We start from the raw sequence: 22,108 nt of genomic DNA, 5'->3' as shown, positions 1-22,108 counted from the left end.
TATATATATATATATATATATAAATGGATAACATTTCATCAATTGAGAACGGCTGGGCCAATTTAGCTCAATTTTTTTTGAATTGTTTGTAATTGCCAGGAGAAGGTTTTTATGAAAATTTTTTTTGGAAAAGTGCTATTGTTTAATAAATCATAGTTTAATTTAATAATTTTTGACCCAGTCGATAAATGCACAATTGAAAATGAATTATTAAATAAAACTATTAAAAAACTGTTAAAAACTATAAAAAAAAACTATTTAAAAACTATTAATTTTATTTTTGATAGTAAATGACGGGTATTGCATAAATATTAAACAAAAAAAGATCCCGCATCAGGTGTCAAAACAAATAAGAATGTTAGTTTGAAAAATTATTATGCATATCGGTTGATGATTAAACGTGATCAGGAAAAAATTATTCTACGATATTATGAGCTTCGTCAACAATTCATGGTCGAAATGTATGTAAAGATAGAGAGCAAACGATTTTGATACTTGCGATTTAATCAAAAAAGCTGCGTGCAGAAAATTCTCAAAACAATTGTTAGATATTGGAGATGGAAAAGTTACTACAGATGAAACGGAATGTATAAAATTACCGACCGATTTCTGCACAATCATTTATTCGCAAGATGCTCTCATTGACTAGATATTTTCCAATGTACACAGACAATACACAAATCATGAGTGGCTGGCAGAAAGGGGAATTTTAGTAGTAAAAAATGTGGACGTCAACGAATTGAATCTCAAGATAAACATTTATTACCAGGAGACATGGTGTCATACAAATCTATAGATATAGTTTGCTATGCTACTGAAGCAGTAAATTATCTAACAGAGTTTATAAACTCATTGAACTTACCAGGCATGCCACCGCATAATTTACAATTGAAGGTTTGTTCTCCGGTTATTTTGCTTCATAGTTTGATCTACCTCGGTTGTACAACGACACGCGATAAGTTGTTAAAAAATTAATGAAAAATGTTATCGAAGCCATAATTTTAAATGGCAAATTCCGAGGTGAAAATATATTATTACCGCGAATCTCTATTATACCCACAGATGTGCCAATACAATTTAAACGCCTTAAATTTCCAATTAGATTGGCATTTGCAATGACTATCAATAAGTTTCAAAGCCAAATAATGTCTGTAGCTTAGATTTGAGAACATCATATTTTTCACACGGATAATTTTGTGTGGTGTGCTCTCGAGCCATCCAGTTTGTGTTGACGAAAGATGGAATAACAAAAAATATTGTACACTCTGTTGCATTAAGGGATAGATATTGTTTTTTTACTTATATTGTCATAATTAGCGATATATATAATTTTAATGGATCAATTTTAATAAATTATTAAAAAAATAAATGTATGATGTTTTTTCATTTTTATATTTCGTCACCATTCATCATTCGCAATCCATATCTCTTCCTTACATCCTTATCCTTACCCACATTCTTACATGCCTATATTTAATTAGTTATTTTTTTCTAGCAAAATATTCTCTAGAAATAATTTATATGATAAAACAACGTTTGTCGGGTCAGCTAGTAATTTATAATAATAATAATAATTTTGGTTTGAGTGTTAAGTTACTTGCTCCACTCTGACAGCTGCATTCTCTTGGGCGAATTTCTGGCAAATTCAGTTATTGTTTCACTTTCATCGAATTGCTCTTTTTTATTTATATTAGCCATAGCTAACCCATTCAGTCTGTTTTCTGACATGGTGCTTTTTAAAAAAAATTTTAAGCAATTAAGTGCTGAAAACGTTCTTTCCGGAGTGAAAGAGGTAACTGGTAACGTGGCGAATAATTGTAAAAGTATTTTAATGTTAGGTCGAAGATTGGTGCGATGAGAGAGTAAATCAAGAGCAGAATTCGGTTTTGGAATAGTATTTTGACTCCGTTGTTGCCTCCATATGAACAGGTCAGCTCTGATTGTAGATGAGGTATCATCATGGAGATCTTGGACATATATTTTAGCAGCTTTTATAATATTTTTATCGTCATACATATTTAAATTGGCCGGAATAAGTCCTTCAAGTGGCATAACATCAATATGCTTTTGATTAAAACGAGCGTTGATTCTATTAAATAGTCAAGATACATTATACATATAAACACGGCCCATGGGGGAAGCTATAGCCCCCTTAGCCCCTCCCCCTTGGCTACGCCACTGCTGTATTATACATGCATCGAATGACTCGACAGCAACTATTTAATTTGTGAACAAAACAATTTTTTTTTTTAACTTAAATAAACTTAATATATATATTTTTTTATATTTTTAAATTATTATAAACGATAAAATATACAATTTTTAATGTTTTTTTCAATAAGCAATTTTGATGAGTTATATACTAGACGTGGTGGCGTGTTGGAATGGAATGACTATTGATCAAAATTTTCAAATCAAAAAAAAGGTTTTCCGAAAAAAACTTGAAAAAACCTGTTTTTTTCAGAAAAATTGGGAAAATTGACTTTCATTTAAAATTTCTAGAAAAAATGGTTTTTGGAGAAAACCGTTTTTTCCCGAAATTTTCCCGAATTTTTCTGGAAATTTTCCAGCATTTTGATCTACCAGCATTAGTGACACTATTTCGTAAAGAGTTTAGAATTTATTTGTATGTCACGTGGCCAATTTCCTTTTAGTCGACAGGTTTGGTTGTTGGGTAGTGTGAAGATGGAGTGATCAGCGATGAGAGTATTAGTACCTATAGTTAAAAGCATTTTTATGAAATTTTTTGTAAAGTCTAGATCAGGGAACCAAAACGTTTTTTATAATGTTATGAGTATAACGTTAATCTATTAAAAAACCGATTGAAATCGATAACCGATAATTTACGAATAATTTACGTATAAGTAAACGTTAAACGATGAAACTGGATAGCTAACGGATAACATATCGGTAAACGATAAACGATTGAAAACGGATAACGAAACAGAAACGAAAAACGATTACAATTAATATCGAATAACGTAACAGAAAACAATTAACGATTAAATAATAATAGAAATTATCATGGAAAAATATTTTTAACTATCAGTAAAATAGATTTGGAACATAGTTATTTTTGTAAAACTAACTTAAATTTCTAGGTAATCTTAATAAAATAAACGTAAAAGGATTTTTAAAACAATAATACATTTATCAACTAATAAAATATAAATAAGTATTACCAATTATAGTTTATAAATATGCTTTCTGAAATTACGTCGGATATTGTCGGCGGGGAACCCATATGGCTTGCCTCATCAAAATAAAATATCGGTGAACACCGATGAAACATTAGAAATACACCACGAATAAGTTATAAATTGACAATAAGTACATATTTTTACGAGGTATGTGTATTTTATTGTTGTTGTACAACAAATACTATTGCTTCTTTTATAAGTTATGATAATTACAAAAAGCAAATATCATTAAAGGTAATATATACTCGTATATAATATAATATTCAAAATATGCAATGTCATTTTACATAGCATTGATTGCTAATACTACATTTGAAAATGTTCCAAATTTTACCCTTATTTAAATAACGCAAAACGTTAAATTTTTCATAACGTTTTAAATGTCAATAACCGTAAACGGAAAATGTTATAAACGTTTAAATTTGTATAATGTTAAAACGCTTAAATTGAATAACGTTTAAATTATTTATAACGATAAACACTCAATTGCTTATAATGTTTAAATGTCCCATAACGGTAAGCAATATATATTATAACAATATATATTATTTTGATTTAAGCTCTGGTCTAGATGCTTGAGTGGGGAGAGTTGGAATTTTTAGATTTTTATGAAGCATGAAATTACTGACATACCATGGAGAATTTGTAAGGAGTCGGAGGCTTATAGATTGAAAAACTTGTAGTTTGTTCAGGTTGGATTTTTTTGTTGTTCATCATAGTTGAATGATTTATATTGAGGGTTGAATGATTTGTTTATATATGAGAATTTTATTATCAAGAAAGTCGGACTAATAGTACGGAATAATTGTCAAAATTTGTTAAGTTTCAGGTTGAGGGAGGATCTTTTGTTTTTTATATTTGTAGCCTAATTTTGAAAGAGAAGGAAGAAGACTGATTGAGTGGTATGATGAAGGAAGGTTAGGAGGTTTTTCTGGCTTAAGTGTTAGTACTATTATTGAATGCTTCCATGAAAGAGGTATGTAGGATAGGTGTAAGATGGTTTTTGATTATGTGTTAAAGTTCGAAGATTACTTTTTTTTTTTTTTGATAATTGTTTAATGATGTGATTTGTTATTAGATCGTGTCCAGGAGATTTTTTAATGATAAATTGTATTTCAGAAAGGGGTGCATGCTGGGTTGGCAGTGACATCGGGAAGGCTTGGTACAGGGTATATTCTACTAGTGATAAGTTAGCTATGTCGCATAAGTCAGGGTGAATCTGGATTATAAATCAGAGACAAATACATTTTCTTTAACTAAGTTGCCAACGGTATTTTCCGGATAGCGTAGAGGAGATATTACATTTTTTTTTTTTTGTAGTATATTTTAAGTTGCTTTCCATAGTGAATTATTGGATGTGGTGAGGGAGCTTAAGTATTTATGGGAGTTGTCAGCGTTGAATTTTCGCAAAGTGTTTTTTGGGGATGAGGCAAGGTTGTTGTATATTTTTTTGTCATTAGGTAAGAGTGTTCTCTGCCATCTGAAGCGAGTATGTTTTCTTTCAATAATTAAATGAGAGATGTGTTGTGGTAGTTGATTAGATTTAAAAGAAGTTGTGTTGAGTATAGAGGAGTGAAGTGCTGTTTTTTTTGAATTTTCGACGTTAAGGATAGTACAGCTGAATTTATGCCTGAAGGTGTTTTGAGTAGTATATTAAGGGTTATTTGGTTTTCTATTATGCTTTGGAAAATAGACCATATAGTTTTTCCTGGAGTAACATTTAGGATTATTTTAGTTTAAATTAATATTTATGGAAATTAATTTATATGCGAAACGAAAAATACATTAAAATATATACGTATTTACATCACTTATGTGTTTCATTTTTTCTTATAAAAAAAGATGTAATATAAAATTATGTCTTGTTAAATTATAGTCAGTGTTCTTTATTTTTAGATGTACTATAACAAGTTAGATTATGTTAAAATGATTATGTATAATATAACAACCGTAGAAAATTTGTGTTTACTATAATTTAAAAAAGCTTGATTTTCGTGTTAAAATCAATGTTTTGTACTTAAAGTACTGTCTACGCATCCAATTTTTGGTCAATATTTATGCTATAAAAAACTTAAACAGCACATTTAGTATTTTAAAAATACAATTCTTCAGCTATAATGTATGAGTACAATATCGTTTATCTCTGAGTCTTCAAAATATAATATATTTTAAATTGAAAATCCAATTATAGATTTTATTTACTCAATTCGATTCACTCTTTTAGGTGAAAGATAAAATAGTGCAATTAGAATTGCTGCGAGGAATATCGAATTATTAAAATTTTTAGTTTTTAAATAAAATTTTATTAAAATTTGGATACAACTCAAATTAATAAATCAATATTTCTGTTACGTGTTGAGTGATTGCCTAGATAATATGATAATATATTGGTAACAAATTATTTTGAGTCTTTATATTTTTACAAATTTCAAACAACAAATGCGTGATAATGATATACTTGCATGTTTAAATAAGAAATATATTTATAAAAACCATTGTAAACGAAAATCTATATTAAGGAAACGTTAAACGAAAATATATGAGCAATATTTTCAAGAAAATTGTTTTTTATTGAACTCTATTAAGACCATAAGCTTTCAGCGCTTATATGGGATACGAACTGTAAATGTCACAACAGTTATTATTTCTATCAAACATTTTCAGATTGCGTTTAATAATAACATTTATAAAATACAAATATAAGTGATGACTTTTAGTGGAGTTCATTGTATACATAGCTATTTATTTATTGTATGTTTGATAAAAATAGTGGATATTTTCGTGATAGCTGTGTTAGTAAATGACAGTTTAATGTATGTACATGAAAAATATGTATTCATCTTATGATTGATTTATATTTATATTGGATTCGCAAAAATACGGGGTTCTTAACAAGAAGTTATAGATTCAATTTTAATTAATTTTTTTCATGATAATAATAACTATTAATTCATGCAATACACGTTACTGCGTTTATTGGATAAAATCGTTCTTTTACAATAACGAATATTTTAATAACGTTGAGATTCATGATCGTTCGTTAGCAAATCTTCTTTATTGTATTTTTTTACCATCCGTGTCAGTAATGTAAAACTCTTTTTACGGCAAGCGTCAGTTAAATTTTTATTTTTTATTTTTCGACAAAGAAAAGAGAAGTTTTTTAGTGAAAACCTTAAAACCTCTAGCCAAATATAAAAAATTACCTTTGTTATGAACGTCAGGTTTAGTTTTGAAGTATTTCAAATGTATATCGATGATGGCATTTTTAATCCTGAATTAAACAATATTGGCATGTGTTTACCCAAAAAATCACTAAAAAAAATATAAAAATATTAATAATTCACCCTCGTGGAATTTGATTTAAGTATAAAAACAAACAATATATCAGGAGGGTATAATTGAGACAAAATGTAAAGTTTTTTTTATCATAGAATAGTTAATATTTTTATATTCGTTTTAGACGGTATTCGATGTATATATTATACATTGTATACGTATTCATGAATTAAATTAAATAAAGTACTTTTCAACGTTTTTACTGAATATGTTACATAATATATGAGTGTATGTTATTTGTCGAAGTGCCTATTTCAAAGATTTATTGTATTAACAACTCACAGTTGTTAAAAATTTAAAATATACAAATATACATATTTTATTTTTACTAAGCTTATATATGGTTGTATTGTACTAACGCATATCTATCTTTTCATATAACTAAATTGTATCTACAAAAATACATACATTACCTAATATTATTTTATATTATAAATAAATGTATACATTTTAATCTTTATGATACTTTCTGTAGTGATAAAATTAATTTGAATCTAGTAGACTTTGGTCGACATATAGTACATATATAATTGAAAAATTTCAATTGTTGATACTTTTATTCCAAAAATATTTACTAATCAAATATTTCAAGTGTTAGGAGCATCTTTTTTGAAAATTAGATTTGGTCGTTTTTTTTTAAATAACATTTTTATACAAAAATTCACCTCTTCAAAATTTACTGTAAAAGATCGAGTTAAAGTCTCCATTTCTGCATACTGAATTTATATATATATATTACCACTTCACTAGTCTGCTTACGATTTTTTAGTTATTTCATGAATTTTGCGCAAAATGGTGTAAAGCTATTATATGTGTTTTTTTAATTCTGTGTGTATGTTTAATACATTAAATAATATGTTATACATTTATATAATGTGTATATAATTATTTCTATTATAAATATTCAAATTTCATAGTATACAATGATATATAATTTAAAATTTAAGTTATTATTTATTTATAGTTAAATTTTTAGTGAAGTTGATTAGCTTAAATTTAAAATGTATATACCACTGACATTTTTATTTTCTATCACATTTTCTCGATCTTTTAATATTTAATTCTTAAAATCTAGTCCTTCATAATTTATTTATCTAGGTATATTCTCTTAAAACAGCTTTCATACTTTTTTACCTTTCAGTAATGATATCAAAAATGGTATTGGAAACTGTAATTATAGTCATTTTCAATGGTTTTCAATTTTTCTTAGTTCATATTTATATTTTATAATCTTGTATTTATTGAAGTTTTTTTTTAAATACTACAAATAAAGAACGTGATTTTTTCGATGCGTATGACCTTGAAAGTTAAAAATAATAAACTAAATAGAGACTAGTTAGTAAACTGATTATGTTACAGCTACCTTCTAGTCTGTCACCAAATTTGGTGTGCAATTACGTTTCCAATATCAAAGACGAGGCATTTCTGGGTTAGATCCCTTTCTGTTTACATTTCCATAATAATTTTGGGTATAATCAGACTTTATGCTCTAAGTAAATAAGATCAAACATTCAAAATGTAGCTGTTTGGGTTAACGCTTCTGTAATTTTACCTCAAATTAAATTATTTTGAAATACCTACCTAGATGATTTTCATATTGCAACAATTATCAATATGTTATTGGCAAATATTTAGATTTATATTTCAAGTTGAATGTTTTACATATACTCGTAGAACAATTTATGCTACTTCAACACTTAAGTTTAACTAAAGTTAAATAAAGTAAAATGATTAACCTTATTGTTTTACACTTCCATATATGTGTATAAAAAGTTTTCACACAAGTTAAAGTAACTGTTGACCAATATTATGACGAGGAGTTGGATTTAATTTAATGTCTTACTAATGTGTCAAGATGATGCGAGGAACATAATATTTATAATATACAGTGAAACACCGGTATCTCGAACTTTCTGTATGTCGAATTTTTTTTTTCAGTCCCGATCATTCAGTATTGGACTTACGTATTCAGTATTTCGGTATATCGAATTTCCATTTGTCGAATATTTCTATAAGTTAATGTAATAGGTAAACATATGTGGTGAGTTATAAAGTATATCTATTTCTATAATATTTTTGTTTCGCTTTTTTTATACCAAATAATGAAATCAATTACGAGTAAGTTATTAAACTAATAAACCAAATATATATTGGCTCTTTTATATATATAATATGTCTGTTAAATTCTCATTTCAATAATTTAAATTTGAAAAGTTTTCAAAATATAATCATTATATTTATAATTGTCTTGTAATAGAAGTGCTACAAAGTTTCAAGAATGAGTTGTTCCTTAATTTATAATTAGCTAATATATTAAGTATGTTTCATCTTTAAATTTATGCAGGGTTTTTCAAAAAAAAAATAAATAAATAAAAAATTATTAAAATTATTATTATAATATGATAACATATTACAGGTGACTAAAACTATATGTTGGTTTGTATTAAACATTTTCAAAATTTCAATACTTTAATAATGTAATGAAACATTTTATAATAATAGATAAAGCCACACTTAACATAATAAAGTTTTGAAATGTTTTCCCCTTCCTCGTAAAGTCTTAGAATATTGACAAGTTATTAGTATATCACACTTTGGGCAACGGTGCTTCCAGTTCACCAGTCTCAATTGAAATACCAAGAGTTATACGAGCATCCCTTTAAGAAATTGGAACCAGCAGTAGATGAATATAAAGTGTATGCAAATTAATAACTTTTTTTTTATAAAAAATAGTTTTAAATTATTTTACTCGTAGATAAATTGTGTCCTATAATGTTGTTAATTTATTGTGTATCTTCCTTCTGAATATCTAATAAACGTATTTGAATACTAGGGATGTTCCGGGTATTCGTCAATTACTCGATAGGTGAGTATTCGATGTCATAATGAAGACTTACCCGTCCCTTACCCGGTACCCGACATAACATTACATTTTCACTCGGCCTTTACCCGGTACCTACTCGGTATAATACTGTATTTTTACCCGATTAATACTCAGTATTTGGCCTATTAAAATACATTTTTACTTGATCTCTACTCAGTAACCGGCTGATAATCTGTGCATAAAAATATGCACACTTAAGAAAAATTCAAACAAAGAAAAAAAATTTTAAATTACGAATTATAATTTATTTTGGTGTAATTAACGAACCAATTCATATAATTCATGGGCGGCCAAATGGTCGATCGCGGATCAGAGTCGATTATGTTAGAATTTCTTTTTAGGCCACGTGCACTTCAACAATGCCCAGATCAACAAAATAAATATTAATATGTTAATTAGTCTTAAGTATTTAGATTTTAGAAATTATTATATTATTTTTAGTAATTAGTAATTAGTTTATAATGCTTAAATTGTATATTTATATACACTTTAAGCAAGTATGTTTCTTAATAGTTATAATTATTTAATAATAAAAACATTTTTCCAAGAAAGTCGATCTTCAAAGGTGAAGTATATTTTTAGTAAATCGTGGCCGAAAAAAGTTTGGCCGCCTTTGATATAATTGGTTATTATTGTGAATAAATGGTGTTTTATTTTATGAATTAGAAAAATAAATCCTGTATTTATTAATAAATTATATTATGACAATTTAAAGTCAAAACACATTATCTCCTATTGGCCATCATCTATCAATAGCAGTCACAACGTACGACACATATGTTATCATCACTTTTCCTGTTGTTCTTCGCTTGTTGCCTGTTTATAATTTGAAATTTATCAATAACTTTCATTTTTTTTTTTTTTTTATTCATTCAATCAATACTACAAAATATGAATTTTATCGACAATGATGAAGAAGTGTAATGTAATTCCTTTTATTTTGTTTTTAATGAATATAAATTAGAGGTGTTCCGGGTATCTGGCAATTACTCAATAGTACTCGATGTAATAATGAAGACCCGGCCTTTACCCAATACCCAACGTAAAACTATATTTTTACTCGGTCCTTCCCCGGTACTTGGTTTAATATTCGATATCAAGTTTATAAATAATTTTATACCACGAACATCTTTATTAAATACATCAAATTAGATTAATGGATCTGTTAACATTACATTAATTTAGTTTCATAATAGACCGAATGTTCATGACTCCAAACATACATTTATTTAATGAATGTGTTCATTTATTTTACATAATAGTGATGGAAAATTAATTTTGAAAAAATAATTAATCATATAAATACGAGTATTTACATAATGTGTATTTAATTTTAAGTTAGCTTAATACCTTAACATAACTATAATTATTAATTAAATAATTTCTAGTGTATTATTTATATGTCATATGTGTATAATAATTCAAAAAAATATGGATAATTCATTTTTATGAGACAATTTGCTATTAGAATTCAGTTTCATTTAAATTTTAGATTCGTTGATCCATTTTCTTCACATCTTCAGAATAGATATAATAAACAACGAAAACCCAACGCTCAACAATAGTATTTCTTATAAACTTTGTTCTGCAAGTATGAATTTTGGTTTTTACTATTACCAAATTGAAGGCAACTTTTATTTATTTTTCCCATACACCATGCAAAAATATACATCAATTTGAATTATTTAACAAAGTTCTCGAAAAGGTTTCTTTTTTAATAGACGTTAAGTGATTCATATTGTTAACAAGTTTTTCGATATCCTGTAAGTTTTAATATTTGAAAAAATTTACTGGTCCAAAAGTGTATAGTATCTTCATAATTGTACTGACCTTTAATTCATTACTGTATAATTTTTAGGGTCCGCATGAGAAAAAGACAATGATTGATTATGTAAAGGTCGGTCACATTTTGCCTCACCAGGCATACATCAGAAATAAATTTTATTTTAAATTTATTATTTTCTTTCATTAGAAAAATTTAACTTGATAATTGTGTCAATTGTATGGTCTTCATAAATTATCAAAATTAATATTAGTTCAATAAAGATACAAACCATCATTTAATTTTTTTGCACATGATAAGATAACCAAACACAAAACATGATGGAAAGACATTGGTTTCGAGTGTAATATTCTTATTGTATCAGTCGTATTCACTAGTATATATATATATATTTTTAATTTATTGAAAGAATCTACAATCTATACAACATGTATATACAATAAGAAGGTTTTATAAACGTTGAATATAAAATATAGGTGATTCATATGAGTTGGAAAATTACTCAGTGGTACCTAACACCCAGCACATGTATTAATGATTGCGAAATGCTAAATCAAAAGGTCCCTACTCAGTTTTCTTTTGAGTTTACGTTGTGGGTTTTCAGGGAGTGTGTTTGATGATAGTTTACTGATTATAGGGTTAGTGTGTAATTGGAGTTTACTGTGGAATCCAACATAAAACATTTTGGTGATTTGATTTAAAGTAAAGAAGTTCACTGTTTATTATGTAAAAGGGTTCAGAGGAAAGTAGACAGAGACAGATGGATTGATAGGCTTGATTTTTATTGGTATTGGAAGATTTTACGGTTCCTTCATGAACAGATACCGTATGACTATAGTAATTTAAGTAGGAACTTATAAATTAAAGATTTGTTATTGATCTTAATTTTAGATCGCAAGCGGCACAATTAGTAGATGTAAATGGGCGAATAGAGCTTTACGTTTATTTTTAATATGAGGATTCCCGGTTAGTTTTTTATTTAAAATAAGGCCTAGGTATTTTACTTCAGAGCAGAAGAGGAGTTTAATATTTGTCATGGAACTTGTGGAACTACCGTTTTGTCCATAAATGGATAATATGAAGGTGTATTTTTATCATACCGGAAACTGTAGTTGGATTTTTATTGGAAGTCATGATTGAAGTGTTCTCGTTGTAAGCAATGAGTTCAATAAAAGATGTTTTTAGGACGTAAAATATAAGTTGTAAAGCAATAACAAATAATTATCCAAATTTGAATCCTATGATATGTTTAACGAAAAGAGACATTCGACGGTGATGCTCATAGAGTCACTCTTTCGGAAATTCAGGGATTATTAAAATGGTCAGGTAGCTCCGTGAACAACATATGATTTTTATATTACGAGTATATAGACATTTTTTATTTATTTATTTTTTTTTAATTGAAATCAAATTTTAATAAACAATTTAAAAAACATTAATCATTAATTTAAATTCGTCGGGATTTCCTTGATAGATAATTTAGAAATATTGAGTAAGAACGCTTACCGTACGCACTACCGTCGAGTGCCACTTTTCGTGAAACTTACTATAGCGAAGATTAGTATTATATTTTATGGGGAAGTAATAAATTGTAAATTGCGTGTTTCACGTTTAGATAATATGAGTAAGATACATCACTATGTTTCAATAGATTAAAAAACACGAAAAAACAAAAAAAAAACACTTTAACACGAAATTCACTTTAACTTTTTTGGTTTGAAAATGCTAAACAAGAAATGTACATTATATTCATAAAAAAATCTAGTTTGTTAAACCTTCTATTCGTATCAATATTTACACAGGGTTTTAGTAATTTTTCGACCATTATTTTTTATGCATTTTAAAAATTTAAAGAATGTTTTTTTTAATAATAATGTATGGTTTGGAACAAATTTTTAATTAGCTGGTAATATTTCATAAAACTCATAAAAGTTATTAGTTTTTAACGAACATGCATTAAAAAAAACAATATGTCAACGTAAACGAAAAATACGTTTTGATCATAATTTAAAATTTGAATTATTGAACATCATACAATATAACATTTAAAACATTTGAATGACAATATAACTTAGACATGTAATGAAAAATGTATTCTGTTGAAGGTAATATTAGTGTTATTAATTATAATAAAGTTAAATATTTAGTTTTCTATTTGGAAACGTCGTGACAAAATTGTTGGTAAATTGTATTATACAAACAACACAAGTCTTAAAATTTACAACACCCTGAATTGAAATTATAATCGAAACTATACAATATTATTATTATGTATATGCATTTAATCTATATTAAGTGTACGAATAAAATATATACTATTTATTTATTTTTAAATGATTTTATTATTTATTAAAATTAAATATATAAATACTATAAATGTTCAAATAATGATAATTAATCTTTCAATATTATTTATGTGCAAATTTATTTAATACAAATTTAAATATATTATAATATTGTAAATGTATTTTATATGTCGTAGCCACATTGTGAAATTGATATTTTCATGAAATGAAAACTGATTTTTTATACTTTGTGAAATTCGAAAATATTTCCCTAAATGGTCACTCCAATATAACATCATGTAATTTATTTTATAATGTAGTTGTTCACTTTGTGTACTGAAATATAATATTTATCACACATGTCAAGTTTGGTGAAATTCATTATTAGTGATTTCAAGTATGTATTAAGTACTTATTTATGACTTCTGTAACTTATTCTACCCATTTAAATTTAACTTAAATTATTATGCATAGTATATAGTATATTTATATCATATAATTTATAAATGATAATATAAATATTTTTTTTTTATTAGAGAGAGAAGAAAAATTAAATGACATCGACCGTTACATTTTAAGCTACTTTTAAAACAAACACATATTTTGGTTTGACTAGCACTTTTATACGAACAACTTTTGAATCGTTGATCTCCAGATACATCTTGGACAGTTTCACGCATGGTTAATTATTTTTGTTAGTTAACCTGTTCGGCTAAAATATAATTTACAGTGAAATGTTGCATATTTCCAGAATCAAACCATATTTTGATAAGACCATATATAGTTCCATCTTGGTGCATCTCATTTTCCTATTCAGTAATGACAGAAATCATGTAAGCAGGGTCAAATGACTCTCTATTGACTTTTTGAACAGAAATTGTGATGCAGTCATTAATTTTCAACACTGGAATTACGGAATCGCTAACCTATATCAAATACTAAAATTTAATTATTAATTTAATTCAGTACCTATGATATATTTTTACTTACCTACATTTAAGTACCTGTAGAATTTTTTAAGCAGCATTTTGTTGATCTGGATCCCACCTTTACGTTCCTCATATATTGTTTTATTTACTTTATAAAAATTACAAACATCTGTGGATTCACTTTTGCACATTTTGCAGTATAAGAATATCTTGTTATAGGTTTTTTTCTTCATACTGGTTGTACATTTCTTCAAGCTCCTCTTCATGATTCAGGTGTGTAGATTATGTTGTAAAAGTCATAAATAAGTATAGAATAAATACTTGAAATCACTAATCATGAATCTAATCAAACTTGACGTGTATGATACATGTTGTATTTCAGTGCGCAAAGTGAACGATCACATAGAGAAGAAAATTACACGATATTAAATCGAAGTGACCATTTCATGAAATATTTTCGAATTTCACGAAGTGGCTACGATATATATATAAAATATATTTAACGATAAATTAAATTCGTTAGCTTTTTAACATGATATTATATAAATATTATAGGTTAGATATTTTGAATATTGTCCCTAATAGAAAAAAGTAATGTTCGAAATAAGCCATACTTAATAAACAATGTCGTAATAATTTTTATGAATTCATATTATTATCATATAATGTTCATTTATCACGAAACATTATATAAAAATAGTTACTATTATTATTTAATCGATGCTCACTTATGATAATTTATTCAAGGTTGTTTTAAAAGCAATTCAAGAAACGTTACTAAATAAGAATTTAATATTTGAGAATATTTAAAAAGAAGAAAATTAAAATTTATGATTTTTTTTTTTTTAATTTTAATATTTAAACTGAATGTATCATGTAACGTAAAATAATATTTTAATTAGAGTACTTTTGGCTTTTTCATGAATCAAATTCATGAAAAGTACACAATTTTTATCATTTAAAATTTAAACTATGTTAAATTAGCGATGAGAATTCTAATAAATGACTCATAATGGCTGATATTTGTAAAACTTTTACGGTCATCAATTTTGATAGTTGAGTTTTGATTTTTCATTAATCCAATTTTAAAAAACTTATATTAAAATCCTCTTTTTTATTATTCTTCAAAGACAAAGTGCTATTTTCTATTAAGTTTGTTATCGCATGGAATGATTTAAAATTATTTAAATGGTTGTAACGGATTTGCAAATTTACCCAGATCTCTAAAAGTAATTATCTTAACTTCAAATTTAAATTAGTTTATCTCATATAAAATGTATTAGAAAAAATAAATCTTATTCAGAAATCGATTAAACCTTTGTTTAATTTATTGTATCATAAAAGCTTTAAAAATTCAATATTAATTATAGTAATTGAATATAATATTATATAATGTAATTTATTATATATTTAATTAAAATTTAAATCGCTGATTATCACTAATTTTGTTGAAAAAAAATTAAAATTAATATTTTTCAAAATAATTATTAGTATTCATTTCACATAAAATCGTCCGTTGTGTGTAATTATTTACCGAATGGCCCGTGAAATTCATTCTTTTATTTCTGTTATCGTCGTCGTAAGTGTACAGATCTAAAAAGGAAATCGTAACGTAGTTTTCTTTTTATTCCGTTATATATTGACCACAGCCTTTTAAATACTGAATTTTAAACACAATGAATCAGTGAAATACGGTGTTTTATACAGTCACTAGTTAAAAAATTTAATTTAATTCTGTTTGTAGCGTACGTGACGAAAAACATATTTTAAACCGATTAACATTGAATTCATAATTTATACTAAATAGTAAGCTTTTCAACTTAAAAGTAGCTTATAGATATTCATGTAAATATTTAATATAATATAAGTTTCTTATATTTTAATTTAAAAAAAAATTGTTACGATCCTATCAACAAAGTTATCATATGTAATTTTGAGATTGTTATATTGGGTTTATTTAGTTAACTTAAAAGTTTCAATATCATTCAATTTGATTTCAAATTTCGTTGAAAACATGAAATAAAAAATATAATTATAATGATTATTAAAATACTAATGAACATTGATTATACATATTGAATTATTGATACAATTGATATCTATATGATCAATGATTTAAATGAAATGGTTTATTTCAATTTATAATTATTAACAATTGAAATAAACCAATTCATTACTTTTTCAGACTTTGAAGAAATTTACAATTATTATAATAATTGAATGCCAAACTTCTTCAAAGAACTTTTCAAGAATTAAGTACCTAATATTATTCAAATGCATAAAATTATTCACAATTTGAAACGCTTAATTTATTTTGAACTATCTATGTTATCAGCAATAACTATAATAATACAGTAAAACGATAAGCAATAGTGGGCTTGTAAGCTATGTAATTTATTTCAAATCAGTGCATTTTAAATAGGTGGTAAGTAAAACTCGGTGTTCTGAACGTGTAGCGTACAAATCACCAAAACTTCACTAGAACTTTTCCTATTGCACCTAATGTAGCTAGTGATTTAGTTTTAATAAGTTTAACATATATTGAAAATGCAATACTTATATAGTTTGGTTTAACTTAAAGTTTTGAAGTACCAATAATGAGGGTGATAGTAAAAAACATCTGTCAAACTTAGAGTATCACGTATAAAAAAAAGTACTTATAAAAATATTAATTACACCGTTTTGACAGGATAATCAGTGTTAAGTTATTTGCATACACATTTATCATAAATGTTTGCTTAAATATTGTTTTCAAATATAAACCCAATAAAGCTATTTTAAAGCTCTTAATAAAGGGTCAATGCAGACAAAATACTGATGTATTAATTATGTTAGGTAAAAGTACAATTTTGGCATTTACTATAAAATAACAATAATTATGTGCAAGGTGCGTGGTGAAATAAACTATACAACCGACCATAAAACAAGAAGTTTCGTAATTTTTATTGCATAATATTCGAAACATATACCAAATAAATAAAGTGGTGTAGGATTTATTCATATTTCTGCAATAGAAGTTAAATGGACATGGCTGGGTCTTCTCGGGCGTTTGTTAATTTTATGCATTCGTAGTATTATACTATTTGTATAAATTATTATAACCATAAAAATAATCATTAATGACGAATTTCAAATGTTTAACGATTTAACAAAAAAAAAAAAAAAATTAAATTAAAATAAGTTAAGTGTATTGGATTTGTGCGCCAGCATATATTTTAAAATAAAATAAATTTATAATCGTTGATACGTTATGGACTGAATGGACTATGCCGTCTCGTGAAATAATATAAGTAATATAACTCCCTTTAGATAGTTATTATCTTATATATTGGTCATAATAATTATTGAGTATTTACATAAATAGATGTAGGACGCAGTTCCTTTTCATCGATGCTCAAATAATCGGATGAAGTAAGCGGAGATCCAAAACGATATATTTACAATAGGTAGTGTAAAACATATACATATAAATGTATATGTTATGGGTGGTGGTCGAGGTACTTAAATAAGTGTCGACCACACGCTAGCTGACTCAGTTCCTCAGCGATCAAATAATCCGATGTGTGGTGTTACAATTTTATAATTTAGACCGCGATAGTAGATCGTTGGGTCGTAAGGCGAGGCTACAGTAACAAAATCGCGTGTACAGCCTCTGGTAATTGATTATTGTGCCGACGTCGGTTACGTTGTCTGTAATGCGGACTACGGGACTAAGTCGGTTGGAACTGATATATCGCAGAGGTCGGCAAACGGGTAGATGTTCGCCTCCGATCGTTGTCAAATAATCCGTCGCCGTTCTTATCTGTTGTCACTTAAACGTCATAATTTCGTCATAATTTCCGATATGGCTTTTGTTTTTGCTGCTTCGGTTACCGTTGTGAAGGTGGTGTACTGCCGTCTTTCAATATTTGATGTTGTTCACTGGTATTGTGCTGGTCTTCTAATATTCTATTCTCGTTTTTGATTTGTTCGCAATAGAGAAATGTTGAAGACCATTGGCGTATCCAGGATTCATTTAACGGGGGTGTTTTAAAATGTAATAAGCATATGATAAGTGGGGATCTTCCTCCCCCCGTATTACATTAATAAATACCACGTATTCATATAAATTATTATATTAATGAAAATTATTATATTAAGACAGTATATGTAAAATCTACAAGTTATATACAGGGTTTATGCAAATTATACTGTACATTTGAAATTTGTTGAAATACCATAAAATACGGTCGATGGGGGGGTGTTTTAACACCCATATCACCCCCCCCCCCCTAAATACGCCTCAGTTGAAGACGGATATGGAACGGTGTCTTTTTCATCGCATTTTATTGCGGAAGGACGGTTTACAAACCTGTTATCTTGTGAGGCGTGTGCCTATTCAAGTTGATGAGATTTTAAACTTCGATACTGGTTATTTTTAATAATTTTTGATCGATTATTCTTTGGACCATATTACTGGCTGTATTTTTTTTATTTTTCTATATGTTGTTTCGGGCGATGGGCGTCCAAGTTTTTAGATGTGCTTGAAGTTTGAGCTCAAGTTTTTTAGAAATATAGTTTGCGTGTTGGATTTTATGTTTTTCTGGATTGTTTTAATTTTTACTGAGTTACGGATTGTGAGGTTTAAGAAAATTGAAGAGATTTGGTTATTATTCGGAGAGTGTTATTTGAAACAATGGGTGGGTGTCTTTCGTCGACTGCGCTCGGTCTACATATATATATATTACTATACCGACAAGCAAACTTGTCATTGTGTTGTGGCCGACCTTGGTGTGTTTGCTAGCGATATAGTTTTTCTTGTTGTTACACATCCGTTATTACTTATATCGAGATGGATTGGGTGTTTACGTATTGATGATGATCTGTCTTATCCGTAGATACATTTTTCCTGTCCATCGTTTCTCTTTGTGACCGTCAATTATGTATTCTTTCAACTAAACTACCGATATTCTTTGTTTTTATCTCTCATTGATCTGCCAAGCTTATGGTGTGATTGGTAGCCTTGAAAAAAACCTTTTTATGAAAGGTTACTGTTTTGTAATGTAACATCATATAGACATAAGGTAAAACTATTTAGAGCTGATCTTAAGTAGAAATGTTGAGTCATAGAACATACAATTACTAATCATACTTATAAATGTATCTATATATAATATGGATGTGGCACGTAATTTAACTTTATTTCTAAGTTTCCTTCCAGCTTAATTACGATCTGTGCCCCATTCCCAACCTATAAAGTTTCCGTGTCAAACTTTTAATACAGAATTACTATCCGAAAAAGTAATTATGGAAAGAGAAAAAAATCAATAACTTTAAACATGTTTGAGTACTCAAAAGTCGACTCCCGGTAATTTGTTTTTTTGTATTTTTGTCTCATTACTAATACACGTTGGCTATACGAATAAGTAATATTATAATATATGCTGTTTTTATCCATAGCAAAATAACTATGCAAACTCGACAAAATATTTCGATAATTTTACCGAAATTATAAACATAATATAATGTTGATAATATCAAAGTAAAACTGATTTTGTTACATTTAACTAGTATCATTGTTTTGAAATCGATTTGTATTATTCGGTATTACCTGCTTATCACAGGCCACAGTGGCTGTGATAAGGAAATTATCGTATCTTGTGATATTAATTGAAGTTATAGTGTAACTAACCACGATTACCAAAACCACAATTAGTAATTAGATGAAATCCGATTTTTGTAAATCGCAGTTACCATCGTGAAGTTTGGTTTATTTGAATTAAATTCTTGTTAATTAGTTTAAGTACAATTTTGATGAAATCAGCACTCTTACCAATACTATACTCATTTTACAATTAATCTAATAAAAAATGTAACGTTGTAGTTTTATCCTAAATAATTTTGAAACTCATATTTATGTCTTAGAGTGTATTTACCACTACTAAAAAAATATAGAAACAGAACTTAAACAGTAAATAAATAACAGTTTGAGATGAAAATAAAATAATATTATTTCAACAAACATTCTCTGTTTTATTTTTATACTATTGAATGCAATTTATGCTCAATTAAAAAATATGATACAAAGTGTTAAATATTAAATGAAATTAAATAAAAATATCTAGTTGAATGAAAGTAAAATATATTTTGATTTTATATATAAAAAACATTATTAATATATATTATGCATAATAATTTTAAGTGTATAAATATAATCAATCTGCTTTATCGTTAAAATAAAATTAAAATATATATAAATAATTAAAATAAATACATTCAATAGTGAAATATTTCATTTTTATCATAAAGTATTTAAATTTGCATATTTTAAATTTAGTAAAAAATTTACTTAATATACTATACTATGTGGAAGAATTTTATATCTCACCGAATGTTTTCAATGGATTGCTATTTATTTTTATAATTACTACCAAATTTCTTTTTTATAGATAATTTTAAATCTATAAAATCGTTAACGCTACGATAAATTACAAATGTAACCAACACAATATCAAACAATAAAATACAATCCTTTTTACAAATTTAAAGTTTCCTATTCTTCTGAACTTTTGCTCATTGTGTATTGCTCATGTTTTATTGTTCAAAACACAATAACTATTTGAATCAAAAATTCTATTTTTTTCAGGAGTACACATACATACACTTTAATGGAATCAAATATCTACCGAAAAATAAATGATTTAGGGTATTCAAAACAAATTCGTTGAGAATAAAAGAGGTTTTTTTTTAAAGACAACACTTTTGTGCTTATTGAAATATGGTAGGTACGGTTGTTTCAAAAAATATTTATATATTTAACATTACTTTTTAGGAAGAGATTAAAAAATAATTTAAATAAGGTAAAAAATAAAAGTGCATAATTTATTATATTTTGAATATCTTTAATGAAATAAATAATGTATTTATTTGTTTAATATTCTCTTCATTGTAATGGAAATGCTTCATTAAAAATTATATTATACAGTTTCTAATATAAATAATTAAGAATAATAAACGTTTTACCACGCTCATGAACTGAACGAATAAATACTCGTACCTTTTTAAGTTTTATAAAAATTTCAACCTCATAAATGATTTATTAAAATACATTTTAACAACTAATTTGCACATTATTACATCAATGCATGTAGACTACAAATATGTATCTCTACTATAACTTTACAGCATTAACATGGGACAATTATACAAAATTAACTGCAATACAAAAAAAAAAAAAAAAACAATGATAAATTTAATAATTACGATTATAAGTTAATTGGCGTATAATGGCACCTACATCACCCAGTACATCGCAAGATGTACTGCAATAGCCACCTCAACAACTTGAAAGAGTCGCTGTGGTCTTATCCTCCAGGTTGAGGGTTGAGCGGGTCAAACTTACAATTCGACCTCGTGAAAATATCATCGTTAAGAAACCATAAAAAAAAGCCTCGGAACTGGATCAATCATGGAAAACAAATGGAATCGAAAAATGGACTACGTTTGGGAACTTGGAAAATAAGAACATTAAACAAACCAGGAGCATCGAAATATGTAATCGAAGCTTACAATATGTATAAAATGGACGTTTTAGTTCTACAGGAGATAAGTAGCCAAACAACGGAAATCATAAAAAAGATAATATAACTCTCTTAAATAGTGGATCTAATAATGGAAAACATGAGAATGATGTTGGTTTCATAGTACATAAC

At 26.8% G+C, this 22,108-nt stretch overlaps 1 protein-coding gene across 2 annotated transcripts in view; it reads left to right on the top strand.

The window, feature by feature from the left end:
* LOC112688031 (calcitonin gene-related peptide type 1 receptor-like) overlaps window positions 1-22,108 on the top strand; it is a 222,000-nt gene that overhangs the window by 13,787 nt on the left and 186,105 nt on the right. The gene's annotated exons all lie outside the window — the stretch shown is intronic.

The sequence above is a fragment of the Sipha flava genome, unplaced genomic scaffold (assembly GCF_003268045.1).
Source record: "Sipha flava isolate LNK unplaced genomic scaffold, YSA_version1 36_pilon_pilon, whole genome shotgun sequence".
Lineage (NCBI taxonomy): Eukaryota > Metazoa > Arthropoda > Insecta > Hemiptera > Aphididae > Sipha > Sipha flava.
This window is presented reverse-complemented; position numbering and strand designations above follow the sequence as displayed.